The sequence below is a fragment of the Chrysemys picta genome, chromosome 3 (genome assembly GCF_011386835.1).
Source record: "Chrysemys picta bellii isolate R12L10 chromosome 3, ASM1138683v2, whole genome shotgun sequence".
In the NCBI taxonomy this organism is placed as follows: domain Eukaryota; kingdom Metazoa; phylum Chordata; order Testudines; family Emydidae; genus Chrysemys; species Chrysemys picta.
This window is the reverse complement of record NC_088793.1, coordinates 127157882-127182462: the sequence shown is the minus strand read 5'-3', so window position 1 is coordinate 127182462 and position 24581 is coordinate 127157882. Positions and strand designations below refer to the sequence as shown.

Below are 24581 nucleotides of genomic sequence, written 5' to 3'. Positions count from 1 at the left end.
TTCCGGGGACCCCGGAGCGAGTGAAGGACCCCGCTCCAGGGGCCCTGAAAAACTCTCGTGGGGGCCCCTATGGGGCCCGGGACCTGAGGCAAATTACCCCACCTGCCCCCCCCCCCTCTGGGCAGCCCTGTAGGGGTCACATAGTCCATAAGTGCTAGGACCAAGATTATGTCTAGCCCCCAAGAAGGTTCTTTTTTTTGTTTGTTTGTGCCTCTTCTCCATTGTGTACGTGTGAAGTGTTAATTCATAGATGCATAAAATTGAAAACCAGAAGGGACTATTAGATTATCTAGGCTGACCTCCTGTATATCACAGCCCATCAAATTTCATTTACTCCTGCATCAAGCCCAATAGAAATGTAATCTCATCTGTGTGATCTGGCCAGGGACAAATGGGAACACATATGGACTATCAACGTTCTATCATCTATCAAAATGAAGCATTTAGGGCCTGATCCAAAGTCTGTTGAAGTTAACAGGAGTCTTTCCATTGTTGGATCAGGCCCTTAATTCCTATTCAGTTCCATTGGTTTGCTACAAGAGTTTAATGACAAAAAATTAAATAGAAATGTGGCTAATTGTTTACATCCAGTTGCATTCTTCATTAGGAAAACTCTGAATCAGTATCCTTTCACTGGTTACATGACATATTTTCCTTTGGGGCGGTCTAGTTGCAGAGCAGAAGGTAAATCATAGTTTTTCATGAAATTTAGGATTTTTCCACAGAAAATCTCAATTTTTCAAAAACTGCATTTTCCATTGAAAAATCATTCTCACAGAAAAGTCCTGATATGGTCTACTTATGCATGACTAAAATCTCAGGTGATAAATAGGACATAAGTGGGCCATGGGCCCTATAGTAGCTGTCGCAGAGAGGCAAATTTTGTACTTAGCAAGTTGTAAAGTCATTTGTGTGTGTGTGTGTGTGTGTGTGTGCATATGAAATAACACTACCCATTCCCCTTCCTTTTGATATGTTTTATCTTTATCTAATTTGTCTTTGTTGCCTTGAACAAGCCACTTCACTGCTCCGTACCTCAGTTTCCCCAGCTGTAAAATGGAGATGATACTGACCTCCTTTCTAAACCACTTTGAGATCCACTGATGGAAAAATGCTATATAAAAGGTAAGGATTATTATTATTAATTTGTAAACTCTTCAGGACAGGGATTTTTTTTCTTTTGTCTAAAATATGTAACTCACTGCTGGTATTTTATAACGAATAAAGAATTGTTTCTGTATATAATCTTATTGTAGTACATCATAAATAGAATACTTTATAAATGAATTTTAAAAAATTAATGTGCACACACAAGACATTTAATTTTCAATGGCGTATGGGCACAATCATCCGAATACCTGTTTTAAAATATGAAAATCAGTAATTATTATAAACTCCACATAGGAATACCCTTTATTCATCAACATAAAACAATTTTTTAAAAACTAATCTGGTATCTCTTAGAACAACTCTGCATGTTGTGTCGATACATGTTTGAAAACAAAAGAGAGGAATTTTCAATCCAAGTTTAGAGCACAATGAAAACAAGAAGATCCCTGCCACCCTGGAATCTAAATCTATCAACGATTCTGCTCTCAGTTTGTTTCAGTGATTAGTTATCAGTTGATTAGTCATCCAAAGAGATTCGGTGAACAGTTTACCAGATTTTCAAAGCTCGGTTGCGTGCAATCAAAGCACTGTTGGGTTGTCCTCCCACTGGTGTTATTGACTTGCATCCAAAGTCTAATTATGTGTACAACAACCAGTAGCAAGTAAAATCAGATATGATTCCTAAGCTCGTTGCTGAGGATGCTGTATTTCCAGTTCCCAGTCTTACTTAGCTGCAACTCTATTCATGACCGCAATTGCATTCTCCAGTCTCTTGCCAGAAGTCTCAAGTTTCTGTCAATGGGGGACTTTGAGGAGGCACGCTATGTGATGACTCTCAAAATGGAAAATTCTCAAAACTAATTGCAATTGTATCTCCTCCAAAAGTAGTTGAGTCCTATCATTAATTTTTCAAAGCCGCACATGAATATAAGAGGGGATATAGCAAGGATTTCTCTGTGCAATCCTCAATAAAAACTTGGCTAAATCTTCAAACAGCACTTTTTAAGTGAATAGACTCAAAGTTATAGGATTGGATCTCTCAGAGCACCTGGTCCAGGCCACTGCATCTGGAAAGGAGGACCCTATATTATTTCCCTAAACCGTGTAAACTATTTACTACATTGGTGGCCCTTAAAATGTTCCAATTACCTTAGATAACTAAGTAAGTATTTGCAGTCAGATAACTGCAGTATTCAAGGTATTTCCTATAGTAAATATAGGGAAGTGCTATACAAGGGCATATTGAAGATACTGAGGTAACCATATCTATTTATCTTAGGTTAAAAAGCTTTTAAGGCACACCACTCTGTTTTAAGTCACTTCCGCTAACTACTTTCCATTCAAGATTTTGCCATAATTGCCTTAAGAAGGAAATTGCTCCACTTGCAGATCATCCTTGGAAACAGAAAGGCTTTGCTACTATCAGAGCTAATTTCTTCCTTTAACTTTAATTTGGCACTCTTTGCTTTCTCACTCATGTCTAACATGAAGAATTATTTTCCTTCTTTCAGAGTGGTCTGTTGGTTAGACCAAGAGCAAGAATTTGGGATTCTGTTCCCAGCTCTGACTGGCTTTGTGACTTTGGGCAAGTCACTTAGAGTATGTCTACACTGCAGTTAAAAACCTGTGGATGGCCTGTGCCAGCTGACTTGGGCTCATGGGGCTGTTTAATTGTTGTGGGGGTTTTTAATTGCTGTGTAGCCCATGCTCTAGGACCTTGAGTGTGGGATGGTCTCAGAGCTTGGGCTACACAGCAATTAAACAGCCCTTTAGCCCGAGCCCCGAGAGCCCGAGTCAGCTGGCCAGGGCCAGCCGTGGGTGTCTAATTACAGTGTAGACATACCCTTAACTTCTCTTTATTTCCCAGTTTCCGCATCTGTTGAACAGCAAGGTGTTTGCCTACCCGACAGAATTGTTGAGACTTACTGTCAGTGAAGCATTGGGAGGTTGGCAGATGACTACGTAACAGCAAAGCGTTGTTATTCCAAACTTTAACTACTAAATCTTTCCTTCATTCTAAACCAGCTGTTCACAATGGGGAATCCCTGCTGGCATCCCCAATAAGGTAATGCACAGCATCTCTTTTGACCTGTGACCTAGTTGCCACGTTCTATCGCATTGAACTGTGACCTCTAATCTAAAGTCATCTCCTTTGTCTCTTATAGCTCCCAGCAGCTTTCCCAATTTTGACTGAATCTCTCTGAACGCTTCTTTGGAAGAGATCCCACATGCCCAGCAAAAGCAGAGGGTACTGCAGGCTGATCTGCTCGCCTTTCATTTCACTCTGACTGCTCAGTCTGTCTCTCTGACACCTCAACAAAGGGAGAAGAAGCTATAAAGGGTTTCAACTCAGAGCACAAAAGGAGTGAAAAGCAAGGCCAAAAGTCCAGTGAACAGTAAAAAGCATGATTCCTTAGAGCCTCCCAGCTCTCCAGCCCCAGTAATTCAAGCCCTGGCAGTGGGGAGGGGCAGACAGAAGTTGAGACAACAGGCTTGCCACAAGCTGCCGGCTTCTACCACTGTTTCTAGCCTTCAGTGAGATGTGGCTGTTTGATCAGCTGGTAGTTGTATTACTGCACGTCAGGGGATCTTGGACACCCAGGAAGCCCTTTATCTTCCCTACTATTTTGTTGACCTGTTGACCCATTGCACCCTAGGGACAGTTGTTTACAGGAGACGTGGAAAGATAGATCAGGACCTTCATAGAGGCAGCTAAGAAGGCAGCAGAGGGGTAAACAGCAGTGGTTATTATGTCTGTGCACAACCATAACCATCCATCACAATGTGGAGCCATGGTGCAAAGAGGCTAATTCCTATTAGTAGCTAAGGCCTGACACATGCTCACAAGCATCTTCTGCCTATCCATAACCTGCAATCCTATATTGCTAATTTGAAAGGATGTTGACTTATTTGGCGGTGAGGACACTTCAGAAAGATAAGATACAGAGCAACCTGTTCGTTGCTCCTTGTCCATAGAAATGATCTAGCTTTTTCAGGAGGGCAGTTGTGGTAGAAAAGTAATATTAACTCCTCCCTCCCCCACCCACCAGACCATGCACAAAATGAATAGAACTAACAAAATGGGTGCCTTGAATAACTCTAATCACCTTTGCTTATATCTTCCATCCCTTCCCCGACCCTTTGTCTATCTTTGCCTTTCTAGGCCCCGATCCTGCATTTATATCTATTAAGGAAAATTGCTGTGCCTATGTGAAGCCTAGCTGAATTCAACTAGGCTCTGCAAGAGTGCTAATTGCAGGACAAAAGTCTTAAAATGTAAGCTGTCCTAGGCTCAGGGCCGGCTCCAGGCACCAGCCCACCAAGCTTGTGCTTGGGGCGGCATCTGGAGGGGGGCGACGCGGCGCTCCGGCCCCCGGGGAGAGAGGAGCCACGGCCGGGCTCGCCGCCCTCCCCCCGGCGCTCTGGCCGCCCTCCCCCCTGGTGCCCTCCCCCGGCCGCCGGGGGGAGAGCGGCGAGCCCTGGCTGGGGCTCGCCGCCCTCTCTCTGCCCTGCCCCCTGCACTCTGGCCGCCGGGGGGAGAGCGGAGCCCCGGCCGGGGGGAGAGCGGAGCCCCGGCCGGGGCTCACCGCCCTCCTCCCAGGGCTCCGGCCGCCCTCCCCCCGGCCGCCGGGGGGAGAGCGGAGCCCCCGCCAGGGCTCACCGCCCTCCTCCCAGGGCTCCGGCCCCCCTCCCCCTGGCCGCTGGGGGGAGAGCGGAGCCCCCGCCAGGGCTCGCCACCTTCCCCCCGGGGCTCCGGCCACCCTCCCCACCCCCCCCCCCCCGTAGGGGGGGGGGGCGGGCGGGCGGCGGCTTTTTTGCCTGGGGCGGCAAAAAAGCCAGAGCCGGCCCTGCCTAGGCTGAGACTGTCTTTTTCTGTGTTTGCAAGATACCTACCACAGTGTGGGCACTACCACAATCTAAATAATAATAATGAATGGGGGTTTTGTGATGTGGAAACTTGTACTGTGGGCAGGAGCGCCGCCAGCTTTTTTGCCACCCTAGGCGGTGGAAGGTCCCGCCCCTGAATGCCGCCCCCGACAGAGGCGGCGGAAGGTCCCGCTCCCGAAATACCACCGACAACCGGGGCGGCCGAAGATCCGGCCACCACAGTCGCTGCCCCACAAATGTTAGCGTCCTAGGCGACCGCCCAAGTCGCCTAATGGGTTGCGCTGGTCCTGACTGTTGGAAATAAGGTGAGACCATGAGTCATTTCACATAGGTGCCCAAACAACCATCAGATGAAAACCTCAGACTTTCAGACTGCACTAATTTGAGTTGAATTTGAACTAGAAGTTTAGAAGTGAAAGCAGAGCTGTGCAAAACTAGTGACAATGTCACTGTGGAATTTCACACAAGAATATTTGCCACTTCATTTCAGGCAATTTCATATCCCCTCAAATTTAGCTTTTCCAATTCAACAAAATGGCTATTATATTAAAAAAAATGGGAAAAAAACAAATATATATATTTTGATTTTTGACACTTGTGCTGAGAACTTACATTTTGCTTGGAATCTTGCCCATGGACTGTCAGAAATGACCTAGTTTTCACTAAAAGGGGCCCAAGTGTATTACCAATGATAGATTTATTTATTTATTTATTTATTGGCAAAATGAATCCATTTTTGTATATGAAAAAAGGAAATAAAAAATAAAAAGTGGAGAAAAAAGCCAGAGTGAAACTAGTTTAGACTTTTATTGTGAGAGATGCTCATAATCCAGTATCTAATTCCTTGAGGCACAGGGGGTATGTCTACACTTAAAATGCTACAGCTGAAGCTATGCCACTGTAGCACTACAGTGTAGACACTACCTACATCAATGGGAGGGGTTCTCCCTTTGCTGTTGTTAATCCACCTCACCGAGAGGTGGTGGCTAGGTCAATGAAAGAATTCTTCCATCGACCTAGTGCGGTCTACACCAGGGGTTAGGTCAACATAACTACATCTCTCAGGAGTGTGGATTTTTCACAGTCTTGTGAGATGTAGGTATGCCGACCTAACCTCCAGTGTAGACAGTGCTAGGTTGATGGAAGAATTCTTCCATTAATCTAGCTACTAGCTCTGGGAGAAGTTGATTTACTACAGTGCAAGGAGAACCCTTCCCATCGCTGTAGTGAGTGTCTACACTGAAGCACTGCAGTGACACAGAAGCAGCCCTGCAGCTGTAGAGTTTTAAGTGTAGACAAACCCTTAGTCTCTCAGTGCTGTGTGTTATATATTATCCTCCCTAACTATCCAGCTGATTGTGAAGCACAAACATCCTTACTTTAGTGAGTCATTTTTTCCCTTTGTATTGATTACTATTACATTCCTCTCAAAATAAATAAATTAACCTCTTTGGGGACTTTCCAGAAACATAATTAACTTTCTCTGAGAGAATTCAGGTTGTCGGGAACGGATTATGACACGTTTTGTCCTAAAGCCAGATGGATGTGATTAGAAAGCACAAAGTAAAGCAGCTTGCTCAACAAATGAAGCTGAATGGTCGGTAACCTTGGGGGCTGCTCCCATATACAAAGCATAGCAGAGTCTATAGTGAGGCAGTGATCCACAGAACAGCACTTCAAGAGGGTTGAGGTTACTATAACTGAGATTAAGATGGAGGTGTTGCCAACTTTAGCCCTCTGTAGCAGCAGTAACATAGAGGCTGATGGCTGTCAACCATTGTCAGAAATTGGACTCTTGACACTCATTCAAAGGAAAAGCGAGTTACAGTTAGTGCCCAGCTCAGGGCAGGAAGGGACAGGCAACTAGTAAGCTCAAACTTTTCCAGTGTGGTACATGAAGAATGTGCTTTTTATGACTCAAGTGCATGGTGGGGTAAGGAGACGGTGAATCTGTGTGTCTATTACTTGTGTAAGTATTAGTCTCTGCTAGGAACAGTTGAGATAGCCCAGTACAGGGGGCCTTTCTAGTTAATCATATGTAATGTCCTGATGTTGATTTTGTTAAAATCATCTTGATGAAATGAGGATATCAAATGCCTTTAAGTAATGCTCACACATTGTGCTGTAGTTGATGTAATCAGTTATGGATATCGATGGCACTGGGAACTGGGGAATTTCAGAAAGGAGGACAGTAGAGGGACAAAGCACTGGAGGGAATTCAGTGAAGTGCAACAAAAATGGTTAAAAGCGTTGAAGGAAAAGATATTAAAGGAATTAAAGATGTTTAGCATGGCTAAATGACAGAGAAAGAGGATATAAAACTCCAATTTTCAGAGTATAAATTGCTGAGAGACTGTTTAGTGTAGCATAATGGGGCACAAATAGGGGAGATGGGATGAAACTGTGCAAAGGAAAACAGAATCAACATCCATTTAAAAAAATCTTAATGGCCAACTCTGTTACACTGAGGAATAATCTCCTGTGGGAAGTATAGAATCGTCTTTGCTGAATTCTTTAAACTAGACTGGACAAAGCATCCAAAAACAGACTGTGAGGTATGATCTTGTGCTGGTAAGGAAATGACTAGATAATCTAATATTTTTTCCAACTCAAATTTCAGTGATTCTGTGTACCAAATTCAGTTCTGAACAGTGTGAGCTGGCTCGGTGAACCTTACAGGACTATTCTTGCATTGATTGCCTGGGGCAAAGATTGTAGGTAAAGGTAAACAGTGAGAAGTTGGTGTGTTCATTGGGCACTACACAAGCAGAGGGCACTTGAGAACTAGTTTATATTTATGACAAAATGTGCTGTTTTTTCTTACCCCAACTGTGCATAATAAGAGGATAGAATAAGAAAACGCTGCAATTTTTTTCACACTGCTCAAGAAATCTCCTGACCTTACTAAGAGCTTCTATAGCTTTACTGGACCAACACTGGCTGCACCAACATTATGCTGCTGCACTGTATAAGCCTGTGGCCTTAATACAAGTATTTATATACTCTTTTTTACGAGGTCACTGGTTACTGTAGCTCCAGATTCAGCAAAATACTTAAGCACATGCCTAAGTCCCACTGAAGTCAATGGGATTTAAAGTATGTGCCAAAGTGCTTTGCTGAATCAGGGCCTGAATTCCTTCCATCCGCCTTCCAGCACTTCTGGCAGGAACATGTTTAAAGTTATTGTTGATATTTTTTAACTATAAATGTACAAAGTGAGAATACTGCTGTCACTGGGTCTGACCCAGATCCTATTGAAGTCAGTGGTAAAATTCACAACAGAAGTAGTAAATATAGGCTTAATGTATGTATTAACTACTGTGACATACAAGAAACATTTTAGTGATTTATGTTATTAATGAGTACTTGTTAAAATCATCGACCATTATTTTTTTAAACAAGACATGAAATGACAGGCATTTAGATACAGCCAAGGTCTTGTTTTTATGAGCACAGTATGTCCCTTAAAAACCGACTCAGGACATTTATGAACTCTTTTCCTCCATTGAATTTAGGGGTTACAGTTAAATCGTGAGTTATCATCTTCTGCATAACTATGCTGGTATGTAGGGATATATATGTTTGGAGTGCCCAAGTTATTGCTCGCACAGTATGCACACCATATTTATGAGTTATAATCTTGGGTTCATTGGGAACCACATATTTAAGTCACATGTTAGCACTCTGGATTAGCATTACTGTCCTTCTGCATCAGAGGACACAAACATCATGGGAAAGCTAGACTCTACCCCAGGGGTGGGCAAACTTTTTGGCCTGTGGGTCACATCGGGGAATAGAAATTGTATGGCGGGCCATGAATGCTCACAGTGTTGGGATTGGGGTACCGGGAGGGGGTGAGGGCTCTGGTTGGGGGTGCAGGCTCTTGGGTGGGGCTGGGGATGAGAGGTTTGGGGTGCAGGTGGGTGCTCCTGGCTGGGATCAAGGGGTTTGGAGAGCGGAAGGTGGATCAGGGCTGGGGCATGGGGAGAGGCTCAGGGGTGCAGGGTCCGAGCGGCACTTACCTCAAGTGTTTCCCGGAAGCAGTGACATGTCCCTTCTCCGGCTCCTACACGGAGGCGCGGCCAGGCAGCTCTGCACTCTGCCCCATCCACAGGCACTACCCCTGCAGCTCCCATTGGAATGCCGCAGGGAGCCATTGGAGTACGTAGAAGCCGGAGCGGGACCACGCCACGGCTTCTGGGAGCCGCGTGGTGCGCCCGCCCCCCCCCTCCCGACCCAGTGGGCAAGCTCCAGATCCCGCTCCCAGCGGGTGCTTGGGGGCTCGCTTAAAACAGCTCGCGGGCCGGATCTGGCTCGCAAGCCGTAGTCTGCCCGCCTCTGCTCTACCCATTTATAATATCGCATCATATTGTATGTAGTAGGAAAACTGTAATTTTACCTTTGCTAACTCCCTATGGCTTTAATCAATTATGAGGTCATCAGGAGCCAGTGCATGAAAAAATGGCTTTCATAATAGGCTGTATTATAAATACACCCATTATCAATGTTAGAAGCAGCCTTTCTGACTTAGTTTATTGCATTTTCTTAAAAAGGCTCAATGAGTCCTGGTGGTTATATCTTAGCTTACAATTTTTCTCCCGCTTTGGTGGATATCCGCTTCCAGGGGCAAGCTGAACTTGTGTGCAAAAGCAGCACAAAATCCATCAAAACAAAATATAAACCCATAATTATCTGATGGGTGAATTCTCATTTCCTACGACAGCCAGCATTCTGAAATAAGGCCCTTCCTGTCAGGAGCGGCGCCAGGGTTTTTGGCGCCCTAGGCGGGGCTCCTTCCACGCTCCCGGTCGTCGTCGGCAATTCTGCGGTGAGTGGGTCCTTCCGTGCTCCCGGTCTTCGGGGCACTGCGGCGGCAGGTCCTGGAGCGACTGAAGGACCCGCCGCAGAATTGCTGCCAAAGACCCGGAGCGCAGAAGGACCCACCACCGTCGAATTGCCGCTGAGGGCGGCAAAATGCTGCCCCCCCAAATCCTGGCGCCCTAGGCAACCGCCTAGGTTGCCTAAATGGAAGCGCCGGCCCTGCTTCCTGTTCTCTGCACCCTAACTGCAAGGCAAACTTTCTTCCCTTTCAGGGCCAAAGCACAGAATTAACTACCAGTGAAGTTCACAAGAAAAGCTCTAATCCTGTCTGCAAAGCTGTTACAATAAGCACCAGAGCTGTGAACACAGAGCATTGATTACCCTCTAGCAGAGGATTCTGCATTGACCTGGCTGCCTTGTGTGATCAGCTGTGCACACACTGAAGTAAGCCCCTGAAAACAAACTCGCTCCATTAATATGATTTTTTTTCCTTACTGCCAAGCTTTTTAATTCTCAGGTTCCTTTCTATGTTTTCTTGGCTTTGCACATCTCAGGCTCCATATCATCTCACTGGTACATCTTCTGGTGGGTGGTATGTGCATCCATTTTGCCTCCCAAGTGAGGAGAAATCAAGAGGAACATGTAGTACTCAAGAGATTCTACTTCTGTTCTTCTTGTGTGCATATAGATCATTAGTTCTAAACTGATACCTCTTATCATGATTATAATGCTAATAATATATAGTAATAGCCACCAGCCATTCCACTTTGGCCTGTGATCTTGGCAGATGATACCCACTAAGTAGGGTTGGGGGGGATACTTTGATGGAACACCTCCAGGGAGAGTCACAGACGCTGTAGGAGGTGGCATGCCTCCTTCTGGGTCTGCATGGAAGGAATGTCACAACATGGTGATGTGTGGGCTACTGTGCTGCTGCAGATGTTAACTTTTTGATGCAATTTAAACCTGTGCTCTTTTAGGATCCCATGACTCCTGGTAAGAGACTGAGGGTGAGATCCTGTGCCTGTTTTGGCCTCTTCATGCACTGTAGAAGACAGCTGTAAGGCTGCCTCCTGAGGATCTTGTCACAAGCTCTGGCATAGGGGATGTGTTGGGGCAGGACTAGGACCAGGAGGTGTGTGCCAGGGCAAGGCAGAGGCTCAGAGTAGCACTGCTGCCTATAGAGCAGCCAAGGTATTGGGAGGCTGTGTTATCTTAATCAGGCTCTCCATGCTGTCTAAGTCATGCAGTGACCCTATCCAGCCCAAGCAGGAGCCCAAGTTGTCAGGATCCAAAGGTGGATTAAAGCCACCATAGCCACCTTCTCCCTGAGCTATTAGTTCTGTGGGGAGCCTCTTATGTCACAGCCCAGAATCTCACCCTGAGTGTTCTTAGCCCCAGGGTTCTGGCCAAATTCCAGATGGTTAATTGCATTCCACCTACTTCATCCCCTTGTAGTTTCAATTGGACATGCTATTTCTTCTCTTCTTGTGTTACACTATGGAGAAATGTTAGTGGGCTATATAAAACCTGTTGTTGTGTTTCATTCCAGTCATGGGCAAAGCGATTCCTATATAGTTTATATCAGCCTGCAAAGCATTTGAGGATCTTCAGTATAGAAAACGCTATATATACATAGGACCATAGCTATCATCACTAGTACAGACTCAATGCCTTCCACCAACAGCCTGATAAAATACATAAGAACAGAAGAACAGCCATAGTGGGTCAGACCAAAAGTCCATCTAGCCCAGTATCCTGTCTTCCGACAGTGTTCAATGCCCGGTGCCCCAGAGGGAATGAACAGAACAAGCAATCATCAAGTGATCCATCCCCTATCCCCAATTCCCAGCTTCTGGCAAACAGAGGCTAGAGACACCAGGTGGCTGTAGCCATTGATGGACCTATCCTCCATGAATGTATCTAGTTCTTTTTTGAACCATGTTATAGTCTTGGCTTTCACAACATTCTCTGGCAAGGAGTTCCACAGGTTGACTATGCGTTGTGTGAAAAAATACTTCCTTTTATTTGTTTTAAACCTGCTGCCTATTAATTTCATTTGGTGACCCCTAGTTCTTCTGTTATGAGAAGGAGTAAATAACACTTCCTTATTTACTTTCTCCACACTAGTCATGATTTTATAGACCTCTATCATATCCCCCCTTAGTCATCTTTTTTCCAAGCTAAAAAGTTCCAGTCTTATTAATTTCTCCTCATATGGCAGACACTCCATACCCCTAATAATTTTTGTTGCCCTTTTCTGAACCTTTTCCAATTCCAATATATCTTTTTTTGAGAAAGGGCGACCACATCTGTATGCAGTATTCAAGATGTGGGCATACCATAGATTTATATAGAGGCAATATGATATTTTCTGTGTTATTATCTATCCCTTTCTTAATGATTCCCAACATTCTGTTCGCTTTTTTTGACTGCCGCTGCACATTGAGTGGATGTTTTCAGAGAACTATCCACAATGACTCCAAGATCTCTTTATTGAGTGGTAACAGCTAATTTAGACCCCATCATTTTATACGTATAGTTAGGATTATGTTTTCCAATGTGCATTACTTTGCATTTATCAACACTGAATTTCATCTGCCATTTTGTTGCCCAGTCACCCAGTTTTGAGAGATCCTTTTGTAGCTCTACAGTAGCTTGGGACTTAACTATCTTGAGTAGTTTTGTATCATCTGCAAATTTTGCCACCTCATTGTTTACCCCCTTTTCCAGATCATTTATGAATATGTTGAATAAGACTGGGACCAGTACAGACCCCTGGGGGACACCACTATTTACCTCTCTCCATTCTGAAAACTGATAATTGATTCCTACCCTTTGTTTCCTATCTTTTAACCAGATACCAATCCATGAGAGGACCTTCCCTCTTATCCCATGACTGCTTACATTGCTTAATAGCCTTTGGTGAGGGACCTTGTCGAAGGCTTTCTGAAAATCTAAATACACTATATCCACTGGATCCTCCTTGTCCACATACTTGATGATACCCCCTCAAAGAATTCTAGTAGATTGGTGAGGTATGATTTCCCTTTATAAAAACCATGCTGACTATTCCCCAACAAATTATGTTCATCTATGTGTCTGACAATTTTGTTCTTTACTATAGTTTCAACCAGTTTGCCCGGTACTGAAGTTAGGCTTACCAGCCTGTAATTGCTGAGGTCACCTCTGGAGCCCTTTTTAAAAATTGGCATCACATTAGCTATCCTCCAGTCATTTGGTACAGAAGCTGATTTAAATGATAGGTTACAGACTACAGTTAGTAGTCCTGCAGTTTCACGTTTGAGTTCCTTCAGAACTCTTGGGTGAATACCATCTGGTACTGGTGACTTATTACTGTTTAGTTTATCAATTTTGTTCCAAAACCACCTCTAATGACACCTCAACCTGGGACAGTTCCTCAGATTTGCCACTTAAAAAGAATGGCTCAGGTTTGGGAATCTCCCTCACATCCTCAACCGTGAAGACAGATGCAAAGAATTCATTTAGTTTCTCCACAATGGCCTTATCATCCTTGAGTGCTCCTTTAGCATCTCAATTGTCCAGTGGCCCCACTGGTTGTTTAGCAGGCTTCCTGCTTCTGCTTTTGCAATTACTTTTTGAGTCTTTGGCTAGCTGTTCTTCAAATTCTTTTTTGGCCTTCCTAATTCTATTTTTACACTTCATTTGCCAGAGTTTAGCTCCTTTCTATTTTCCTTACTAGGATTTAACTTCCACTTTTTAAAAGATGCCCTTTTGCCTCTCATTGCTTCTTTTACTTTGTTGTTTAGCCATGGTGGCTCTTTTTTGGTTCTCTTACTATTTTTTTTTAATGTGGGGTGTACATTTAAGTTGAGCCTCTATTATGGTGTCTTTAAGAAGTTTCCATGCAGCTTGCAGGGATTTTACTTTTGGCACGGTACCTTTCAATTTCTGTTTTAACTAACCTCCTCATTTTTGTGTAGTTCCCCTTTCTGAAATTAAATGCTACAGCGTTGAGCCACTGTGGTGTTTTCCCTGCCACAGGGATGTTAAATTTAATTATATTATGGTTACTATTACCAAGCGGTCCAGCTATGTTCACCTCTTGGACCAGATCTTGTGTTCCACTTAGGACTAAATCAAGAATTGCCTCTCCTCTGGCGGGTTCCAGGACTAGCTGCTCCAAGAAGCAGTCATTTAAGGTGTCAAGAAACTTTATCTTTGCATCCCATCCTGAATTGATATGTACCCAGTCAATATGGGGATAATTGTAATCCCCCATTATTATTGAGTTTTTTATTTTAATAGCTTCTCTAATCTCCCTGAGCATTTCACAGTCACTATCACTATCCTGGTCAGGTGGTCAGTAATATATCCCTACTGCTATATTCTTCTTATTCGAGCATGGAATTACTATCCATAGAGATTCTATGATACAGTTTGGTTCATTTAAGATTTTTACTTCATTTGATTCTATGCTTTCTTTCACATACAGTGCCACTCCCCCACCAGCACGACCGGTTCTGTCCTTCCGATATATTTTGTTCCCTGGTATTACTGTGTCCCATTGATTATCCTCATTCCACCAAGTTTCTATGATGCCTATTTTAATACAATTCATTCTAGTTCACCCATCTTATTATTTAGATTTCTAGCATTGGTATATAAGCACTTTGAAAATTTGTCAATTTTTAGCTGTTACCATTGACTATAACCATGTAGTGAATGTAGCAAACCATTTTTATCTACTGTGCAGTATTATTATCCAGATACTATTTCTGCAATCTCTCCATAGATATTGTTTTGTGTTAGAGAACTTGTTAAATCCAAATAAATAACACTATCAACATTGCATTCCCTTTATCCACCTTGTTGATACTGGGGAAAAACAATTAATGTGGCATGATTTGTTTTACAAATCCGTGCTGCAAGTTTTGACCCATAAATAGAGATCTACTTAAAATGCATTTGGGGGGATGCAAACTGAATTATGTAGGGCCTGGATACACAAATTATGAAATATCCAGACAAATTGTGAGTATATGACCATGACCATGCTGTACTCAATATAAGTTTAAAGTAAGAACCATATGATATAATTAGGTGAGATATAGTCATTTGAATAACTGGCTTTATTTAGAAACTACAGATTGAGTCTGAATCACAAAATTTGAATCAAATTCTGTACTTTGAAATCTGAATTCTACCACAGATTTCCTGTTAACCTCCAGTGAGACACTCAACCTCTCCCTGCCTCAGTTTTCTTATCTAGATGATCATGAATATTTGCAATTCAAGCAGTGGTGCTTAGTTTTCATTGGTCAGATAAATCAAGTGGTTATTGCTTTTGTTCCCTAATTGGATGGCCAGGCACTTTTAGAGCAAATAATTTTGTGTGCAAATTTTAAAATTGAATTCGGCAAATACCTGTGCATGTGATTCTGGAACTTTGCTTCACCTGTGTTTGTTACCTTTTGGTGTTCTCTTTTTGCCAAATATTCAAGCACTCAAGGTTTACTGGCACAAAGGTTCACAGAACACAAAGTTCAAAGTCATATACACAAGTGTGTGCATAAGGAGATTTTAAAATCTGCATTCACAATATTTTCATGCTCATCCGGTAAAGGAACAGAAACCATGTGACATAACTGACCGGTCATAACTAAGCCACAGCTTCAGTACTGCCAACCCATTCAAAAATCATGACTCAGGCCAACCAGCATTATGGTATTAGATTTAAAATCATGAGATTTTAAAAATAATACATTTGAAGTTCCTTCTATTTGACTTCTAGTTTTAAATGCTTTAATGGTCATGTTTTCTAGCTTTGCTTCTAAGGTGGCCAACTTTCTAACTGCACAAAACTGAACACCCCTGCCCCGCCCCACCCCACCCTTTCCCTGAGGCCCCGCCCCGCCTCTTCTCTGAGGCCCCGACCCCACTCATTCCAGCCCCCTTCCCTCTGTTGCTTGCTCTCCACCACCCTCACTCACTTTCACTGGGCTGGGGCAGGGGGTTGAGGTGCGGGAGGGAGTGAGGACTCCAGCTGGGGGTGCGGGCTCTGGGGTGGGGCCAGAAATGAAGGGTTCAGAGTGCAGGAGTGGGCTCAGGGCTGGGGCAGGGGTTGGAGTGTGGAGTGCAGGCTCTGGGAGGGAATTTGGGTGCGGGAGGGGGTTCTGACCTGAGGCGGGGGTTGGGGTGCAGGTGGGGGTGCAGTCTCCAGCCAGGCAGCACTTACCTCAGGCAGCTCCCGGTCAGTGGTGCAGCGGGGATAAGGCAGGCTCCCTGCCTGCCCTGGCTCCACACTGCTCCCAGAAGCAGCTAGCATGTCTGGCCCCTAGGCGGAGGCATGGCCAGGCGGCTCTGTGCACTGCCCACACCCACAGGCACCACCCCCGCAACTCAGGGTGGGGCCAGCACATGGAGCCTCTTTGACCCCTGCACCTAGGTGCCACAGGGACATGTCACCGCTTCTAGGAGCTGCGCGGAGCCAGGGCAGGCAGGGAGCCTGGCTTAGCCCCACTGAACCACCAACAGGACTTTTAACGGTCCAGTCAGTGGTGCTGACCGGAGCTGCCAGGGTCCCTTTTCGATCAGGCATTCCAGTTGAAAACTGGACACCTGGCAACCCTATTTGCTTCACAGCCATCAGGCCTAGAAATGTGTTTTGTTTTTTTTAAATGGGAGCTGAGAGTTTTGTTTAATCACATGACTCCAGGAGCTGGAGCTTTAAGAAAAGCACCAAATATTGTGAGATTCTCCATAAAATCATGAGTTGGCAACATTGCCATTTGAATTTTGAATATTCGTGATCAACCCATAAAAATTATACTGACTGAATAAGACCAAATATTGAATTTACTCAAGGAAATCAGAAAACTGCTCCAAGATATTCTGTAACAAAAGAGAGGCAAAATGTATCAAATAAATCATTCTCTACAAATTATTGGCTCAATGCAATACCTACCTACATCACATCTAAATGTTTATACAGCACTTTGAGATCTTTGGATGAAAGGTGCTACTGAGAAATTACGTATTGTATTGCTATTTTCCTCCACTAATGATTTTAAAAACATTTGGTACCTGCTGTGTCTCAGTCTTTAACATCTCTGAGTTGCTAACCACTTCTGGGAGCTCTGCCCAACACCTCTAATCCACTCCCCCTCAGCCCTTCCATGGTCACACCTTTTATCCTCTTTGATCCCTTGTGTGAATTTTGCTAGTATCTCTCACATCCTGAGGCTGCCTCTTTCATTCTCTCTAGCCAGGTCTCATGTGAGATGCCCCACAATTGCTTATGTCACCCAGCTGTGTCTCTGGGACCTCTTTTATGAGTTCCCTTGGGTGTCTCCTCTCCTTCCTTCCAGCTAAGTCTTTCATCTTCTCTGGCCTCTTCTGTGAACTGCCTCTATGTCTCTTAGCACATTGTCTCCTGCCCACCCAATAGTCTTACATTTGATCCTCTTTGTTCTGTTTTGAGCTCTTCTTCAGTGTTTTCTAGCACCCTCTCCTGGTTTCTCAGCTCCCTCTCCACATTTACTGGCCAATGCACACACGATGTTGGACAAAAAGAGGTGAAGACAAGGTATTGAAATCGCTGGTAAATTATTTGAATGTCACTTCAGTATGTTATGTATCATCAGCAGTGAATTGAAACTCTTTGAAACAACAGACTTTGTCAGGTGAGATGCATTCTCCATCCCAGTTGTGTATAGATGTACACACATTTTCCCTGGGTAACTAGCCTTGCGTGATACTCTGGCCTTACACAATGAATTTTATAGTCAACACTCCACTAAGCCCAAAGAGTGCCTGGGGCATTCTCACAGCACCCATTCATGAACGCCTACATAGACACTCACACATACATGCCGTTCCCTACTGGATCACCAAGGCAATTTTCATGTTTGTCCTTCCAGTGCTATTCTCTTAGGCAGCCAGCTGATTAGAGGTTCATTGCTCAACCATAGAGTGATGGTGTGGTGACAGGGAGATGCAAAGAAGTGCCATATGTTGCTCAACAGAGACTTCACCTAATTAAAGGGCAGTGTTGAAAGGCTTGGAACCTGTCATCTTTATTCAGAAGGCTGACTTTTACAACGAATGTTATGATGGGACAGATCCTTTCCACTCTAATATAGACCCCCCTCCACCACCTGAGAGTGGGGGAAAGGGAAGGTTCTCAAATGCTTTTTGCACTGAAATGCTTTCAGAGGGTATCTGTGTTTTTCAACCATTTTCCAGGACACACAGGTTTAGCACCCATCCTTCCTTGGTGATATGAAACCTCTAGTAATTTAGATCCATCCGCCCAGGGATGGACTAATCCTTTCTGTTGCTCTGGGCTGAGACTTCAAATGTTGTTACCCCATCACCCCTTCAACTCAGAGAGGGAACTGGGGGTGAGGGGGAATTGAAGACTACCTAGGATACCAAGACTGAATCTGAAAAGCAGGCAAAATTTCAAGTATACCCCAGAAAACATTAAATAATATTAATAATGAATTGTGTCCTATTGATCAGAGAATCATGCCACACTGAAACACAGCAAAAATCAAATAAAAAGAAAACCAGGGAAAATAATGAGAAGCCTCTGTCTTTTTGGTCACTAAATGTTTCCTTTCGTTTTCTGTTGCTTCAGACCTTGCAGCCCCCAACTCCCTGAAGTTAATATGTATTTGCTCGCATCCCTACTGATCGTGTCTGTTTTGTGACTGCAGCATTTATGCTAAACTCTGTTATCTTTATTGTTTCCTCCTCCTCCTTCCTCCTCCTTCCATCCCCATTAGTGTTTATCATCCAGGTGTCTGAAACCTAGACTTCTAAACATGCTGGGGTTGCAGCTGACTTCTTTGTTGTGTGTACAGTGCCTAGCACTATAGCTGAGGTTCCTACTCCCTCCTATAATAGGAATAATAAAAAAGGATTTGTAACAAGTATAACAGTGCAAACAATTTGCAATTTGATACATGTAGCCCTTTTTCCTTTTCATGAAATGTCCAAACAGATTGTAATTCACAGTTTATTCATTGATTTTACAAATTTGGTCATTATTAAAAATTGTTTTAATGTTTTGTGTGAACCAATTGCAGCCTGTGGATTGCTCTTGGACAGTTCACTGTGCATATTCCTTTGAGTACTGAACATTCAAGAGTCACACTTTGAGAGGCGCAGTTGGTTCACCTAATTTGCATCTACAACTGTTTGAAAATGAGGAAATCTAAAAGTTGAAAGAGATTTTCCACCACGTTTGAATTTAAAGGGAAAAACAAACGATGTTTTGTGTATTTTTTTTTTTTGTTAAAATGACATCCTGTTTTTTAAAAAGCTGTAGTCACGAGGTTTTGTTTCTGTTCCCTGATTGGATGACCAAACCTTTATAAACACTAGTACTTTTACCTGAAACAAATTTCCTCTAAGGGCCCAAAATGTGCTTTCTGCAAACGTTGATATGAACAAAAAAAATGGGATTACTTCAGGGGTGAATTAGGCCAATTGTCTCATTAATGTTTTCGCAATGCAGTGCTTGAACACAATATCTGAACGATAACTTGGCTGGCTCCCCTGTTTTGAAGGATGATCCAATGTTCTTACATGCTCTTGGTAAGTGCCCACTGAAAAAGTGAATATTGATACTGAAATTTCTTAAACCCACAGCTCTGTGCTGAATACCTGGTCCCCAACCAATAAATATGGACAGGAGTTGATTGTTTCCGCTGATTTTGTTGGCTTGCTGTTGTGAGGCTTTGCATGTGATTTTGGTAGTGAATTATGATTCTAAATACATCTTTTAGTTCAGCAGACTGGGTTCACTGACTTTTAAATTGGACAGTCGGATTCAGTCACAGTCCACTCCCATTTTATTGATATTTCTGGAAGGAGGCGTAAACAGGAGTTTTTTTCTCAAAACCTCAACACAGGAAAACAGCAATATTTGAGGAATGTTGAAATTCCAGGGAAGATTTTTTTTAAGGGTACTTAAAATGAAGCTCCTAAATTCATATGAAAAGAAGAACAGGAGTATTGTGGCACCTTAGTCTCTAAGGTGCCACAATACTCCTGTTCTTCTTTTTGCGGATACAGACTAACACGGCTGTTACTCTAAATTCATATGTAGGATCCTAAATAAGTAGCCTGATTTTTCAAGTGTGCTGAGTACCCAACAGTTCCCACTGAAGTCAATACACTTATGTGGCAGGTTGTTTTCTTTTGGGCCTCCGAACATAGTCAACATAATCTGAATGGGGTACAGAGAAAGTTGAACTGCAGTGAGGGCAGTGCAGCTCAGTTCTGTAGGCAAGAAGTAGAAACTCCTGCTCCAGTTCAATGTTAAATATTGACTTTCATATTGACATTCCAAAGAAGAGTAACCTGAAAAACTCAAGGAAATGGAACTATGCAAATAGCTGAGCACAAAGACTATGGGCAGTTTGTCTGTGTTACAGAGATATGCCAAACTAGCTGAATCTCCATGAGAGATGTATTATCTGGAGAAAAGTGCTGATTCACTATAGGTTAAAGTTTTATTGAGCATTAGTGATTCCATTTTCTTCTCTATAAGAAAATATGTGGCTGTCGGGAAGCCATGAACTCTTTTTTGTTTGTTTGTTTTTCTTTACCAGAAACGGCTTTCACATCCCAAAATTGCTTCAACCTTTTAAAAAACACAACAACCCTTCTTCATTTAAAAAATGACTGAGCAATGAATATTTTCACCCTCATCCCCTCACACTTTGACTCACAGCAGGTGTGCCCTAAAATTTTAATAGGGCAAGTAAACTAAAGCAGATTATTTTTAACATACTCAACACATTGTATAGAAACAGATTTGCCATTCCAGGTCAGACCGTTACTCCACTAAGTCTGGTATCCTGCCCTCAACAGTTACCCCCAGAAGAAGATTAAAAATCCCATAATGAATCTAATATACATGAAGTTGGGAACTGGAACCACCACACTGCATCAGATCAATGATCCATCGACTAGGATATTTTGTCTTTGACAGTGGTCAATATTATCTGCTTCTGAAGGAGTAAATTCTCCTAATGGAAAATAATTTATTAATATGTCAATAGGAGAGTTTCTTCACAACACTAAGCAGTTAGTGTTTGACTCATGTCCTGAGCCAGGTGGGTTGGTGCCCCTTATAAATGTTGATTATAACTACCATAACTGGAAATAGAACTATTTTTGAGATTTAATCCTTTTGCTGACTCCCATGAAGGTCTTTGCTGATTCATGTTTTGTGACAGTGAGTTCCATAGGTTCTTACTTTAAAAAAAAATCATTTTATCAGTTTGAAATGTATCACCTTTTAATTTCATCAGGTTTCACCCTTGCTCTTGTATTGTGGAAATAACCAACTGACCATCTCTGAGCCATACATCAGATATCTAACATCCTGATAATTTTGGTTAAGTGACTGTTTTTTCCTGTGATCTTCTGCATTCTTTTCTTCCTTTTCAAATATCAGCATCTTAAAAAGCAGTCTATTAAGGCCAGATTGAACAGAGCAAGTGATCAGAGCCTCATTATCTTCAGGCTCTCTAGTTTTGCATCAGTGCCATCTGTCTTTTGCAACTATATGAGTGGGTTTGGGATCCTGTGTGTTTCTGATCGTGTTTATCCTTAATACATTTAGAACCATAAGGTTCCACTTTTAATGCATGCATTTAAATCTAGAGCTGCAAGATGTTTGTCTCGCTGTCTGCAGTTGTCAGCTTCTTCAGGGCAAAGGACATGTCTAACTAGAACTTTGTACAGTACCATATATGTTTATTGCACTGTTTACATGATTTGTATGAATATTAGGAGTTTGTCTGAGTGAAGACCCTAATTTATTAGCCCTTCAGAATACACAAGCCAACGGCACATTGGTTCCAGGTCAGCTCACTCTTCATTATAAATGTGCAGTAAATGTTCAGTTAAGCTCAAGACACTCCAACCCGGTAGTCATGTCATCCAAACTAGATGAGGCTATTTCAATTTCTACCCGAACCGGCAACGAGCACATGATGTTTTCTGGAGTTGCTGAACCAATAAAGTGATGTTCAGAGTGAGACTGTTGCATCCTAATGTTCTGAACATGATTCCTTTCTGAATTAATTTCAATGCTCATGAAGGGTGTTGGTTTCCAGAACTGTCAGTCCAACAGGACACATACTTTACTGGCAGCAGCAGTATAAGCTTCTCTACCCTGCCCTGCTAATGTTCCTCTCACTGATTCTGGAGCAAGAACTCTTTAAGGGGTGAATAGCTCAATCTCCACTGTAGGCCTCTAGTCAGAGACTGCCAAAAAGGGTACCAGCTGTAGAGGTTGTGTGATGTGGACTCCTGTTCAATAACCATAGTGCCTTTTCAATGCATCTTCATACTTTTAGGTTCAATTCTAGATGCAAAAGATGTTTTTACAGTACCTGTAAAACATCATTTGTCCACTCAAAATCTCCTCAGAGTCTATATGAGGGCACCATATGTTGGTCAAGGTCTTCATCTGAGATAGTTGAAATGGCTTGGAAGACACATACCACCACCACCACACTGCCCTTTGCCCCACCCCTATTACTCATCAGGGGGCTTTCAAAGCATGTAACATTTCATCATCCCAGCTCTCCTACTGAGATTTACGTTGAATAGAAACCTAAAAGAAAGAGTGGCTCATGGATGAGACATGCTGCTCATGCTTTAGTTGGCTGATTTTATGATTGTTACATGTTAATCCAGATAATTATTTAATTGGCTGGAGTACATGTTCGAACAGTGGTTTTTTCTCTCTCTCCTTTTATCACAAAGTCAGAACAAGAGAAGAACCAGACTTTAAAAGGAAACTCAGTTAGCAGGGGTGGCAGGTTTGTATAATTTTTGGTGGTGCCCAGAACAGGTCTAAGTCCTGCCCCTCCCTCGCCTTGTAAGTCAATATATATTTTTTTAAATAATGTAAAAATGGACTGGAAACAGTAAGCGTTTAACAGTTTCCCTATATTGCACAATATCACTATTGTAAGAAAAAATTATTTAACTAAGAATATCAACTTTATTAATACTCTTTTGAATATGGAAACCAACAAGCACTCTTTGATCAATAACCCTCAAAAGCAAATAATTTCTAAAATTAAAACAAATATAGCCCCTTCTTTTGCAATGTTCTTCAGGAGGCAGCAAACACTTTTCATCGTTGTTTGGTTCTTGAAATGAAGTTATCCAGGAGACTTGCAATGTCCAATTCAGAGATAGTTATTATAAATGTGCAGAAATGCCAAGTGATTTAGATGTTCTTGGCCCACTGTCGTTCGCAAATAATTTTTCAGTTTGCTCAGGCAACTGAATGATCGCTCAGCGGTGTAGGTTGTAGTTGGAATTGTGTAGAATAATTTCAGGAGAATTGTAACTTCTGACATGTTACTCAAGCCTTCGTTTTGTTTCAGAAATTGCTTCACTTCACTCACTGAATTAAGCTGGCAATTTCTCGATCTGCAAATATCACTCAACATTTCTAAATGAAGAGATAGCCTCTCTGTGTTAATGTCACCATGGAAAGCTTCACTTATTGGGACAATGTCCTGTTTCAAGCCATTTGCTGCATCAGTTATGTTTCTCCAATTTTACTGCGAATGTAAAGCTTTCTGTTGAAAACCTCTGTTCAATGGCAACTTTGCAAGCATCAATGATCCTGACATATATTTGATGAAAATACACTTTGGGGTCACTGAAGGTGTGAAGAAGGTTTCCATGGTCTAGCCATCTTGGTGGCTTGCATTTTCTCAGAAGTGTAGGATCATCTAAATAAAGATTGCTTGCTCTTTCTACTGTTGTTTTCCAGAAGTGATTGCATGATGAGTCGGTGCGCAACCCGCTCAACACTTCTTGCAACAGGCCAACTTTCTTCAGAACGCTTGCCAATGACAAGTTTGGGCTTTGAATTTTTGCATTAGTTTCTTCTACAGGACCCTTGGCTTTCACAAGAACTGTTAGTGTGAAATATGTTAAAAAAGTTTGAAGTTGCTTCACAAATCCACTGCATTTTGAGCCAAATTAATCAGAAGAGTAACTAAATTCATCTAGGCAGTTCATCATGTCCTCATAGTTGTGGAGCAGTGATTTAATGCTACTGATCCTTAGTGTCCATCTTGTTGGGCACAATGGTCGGAAAAAGGCTCCCCTTCACTCTGAAACTCTCTGAATGCTGCCATACGCTTTGGTGACTCCCTGAAGGCATTGATGAGATCTTTCACCCTTGAAAACATATCACGACATTCTTGAATATTATGCAGGGCATCTTGCATGGCAAGGTTAAGGGAATGTGCCACGCAGTGCACAAATTCTGCTCTTGGTTCTCGATCCTTCACTCTGGCTTGGACCCCAGTAAATTTGCCAGGCACGTTACAGGCTCTGTCGTAACACTGCCCCTGGCAATCAGAAAAGGGCAAATCACACCTGAGAAGCGTATCTTCCACAATTTTGAAAAGAGAAGCAGCATCCATTGCGTCAGTTTGGTAAAACTCAATAAACTCCTCATAAATCTCCCATTCTTCACTAGAAAAGAACCTTAAAGTAAAACTTACTTGTTCTTTTCTTGACAAATCAGTAGTCTCATCCATTACAATGGCATAAAACTTTGAAGCCTTTATCTTTTGCACAATTTGTCTTAGCGCCATCATTGCAATCATTTTGATTATTTCGTTAATAACTTCATGTGACAGCCACTTGTATTTTGTGTGACTAAGAGCTGCATCAAATTTGAATCACTCTCATTATGTCCCCATAATGCTATTCCTTGT

The 24581-nt window shown here is 42.7% G+C and overlaps 1 long non-coding RNA gene across 2 annotated transcripts in view; it reads left to right on the top strand.

Moving 5' to 3' along the window:
• LOC135982404 (uncharacterized) overlaps positions 1-24581 on the top strand; it is a 112570-nt gene that overhangs the window by 67182 nt on the left and 20807 nt on the right. For both annotated transcript variants that reach the window (XR_010599752.1, XR_010599751.1), the window contains exon 4: positions 1017-1125. This is a non-coding gene — a long non-coding RNA (uncharacterized LOC135982404). The remainder of the gene's footprint in view (positions 1-1016; positions 1126-24581) is intronic.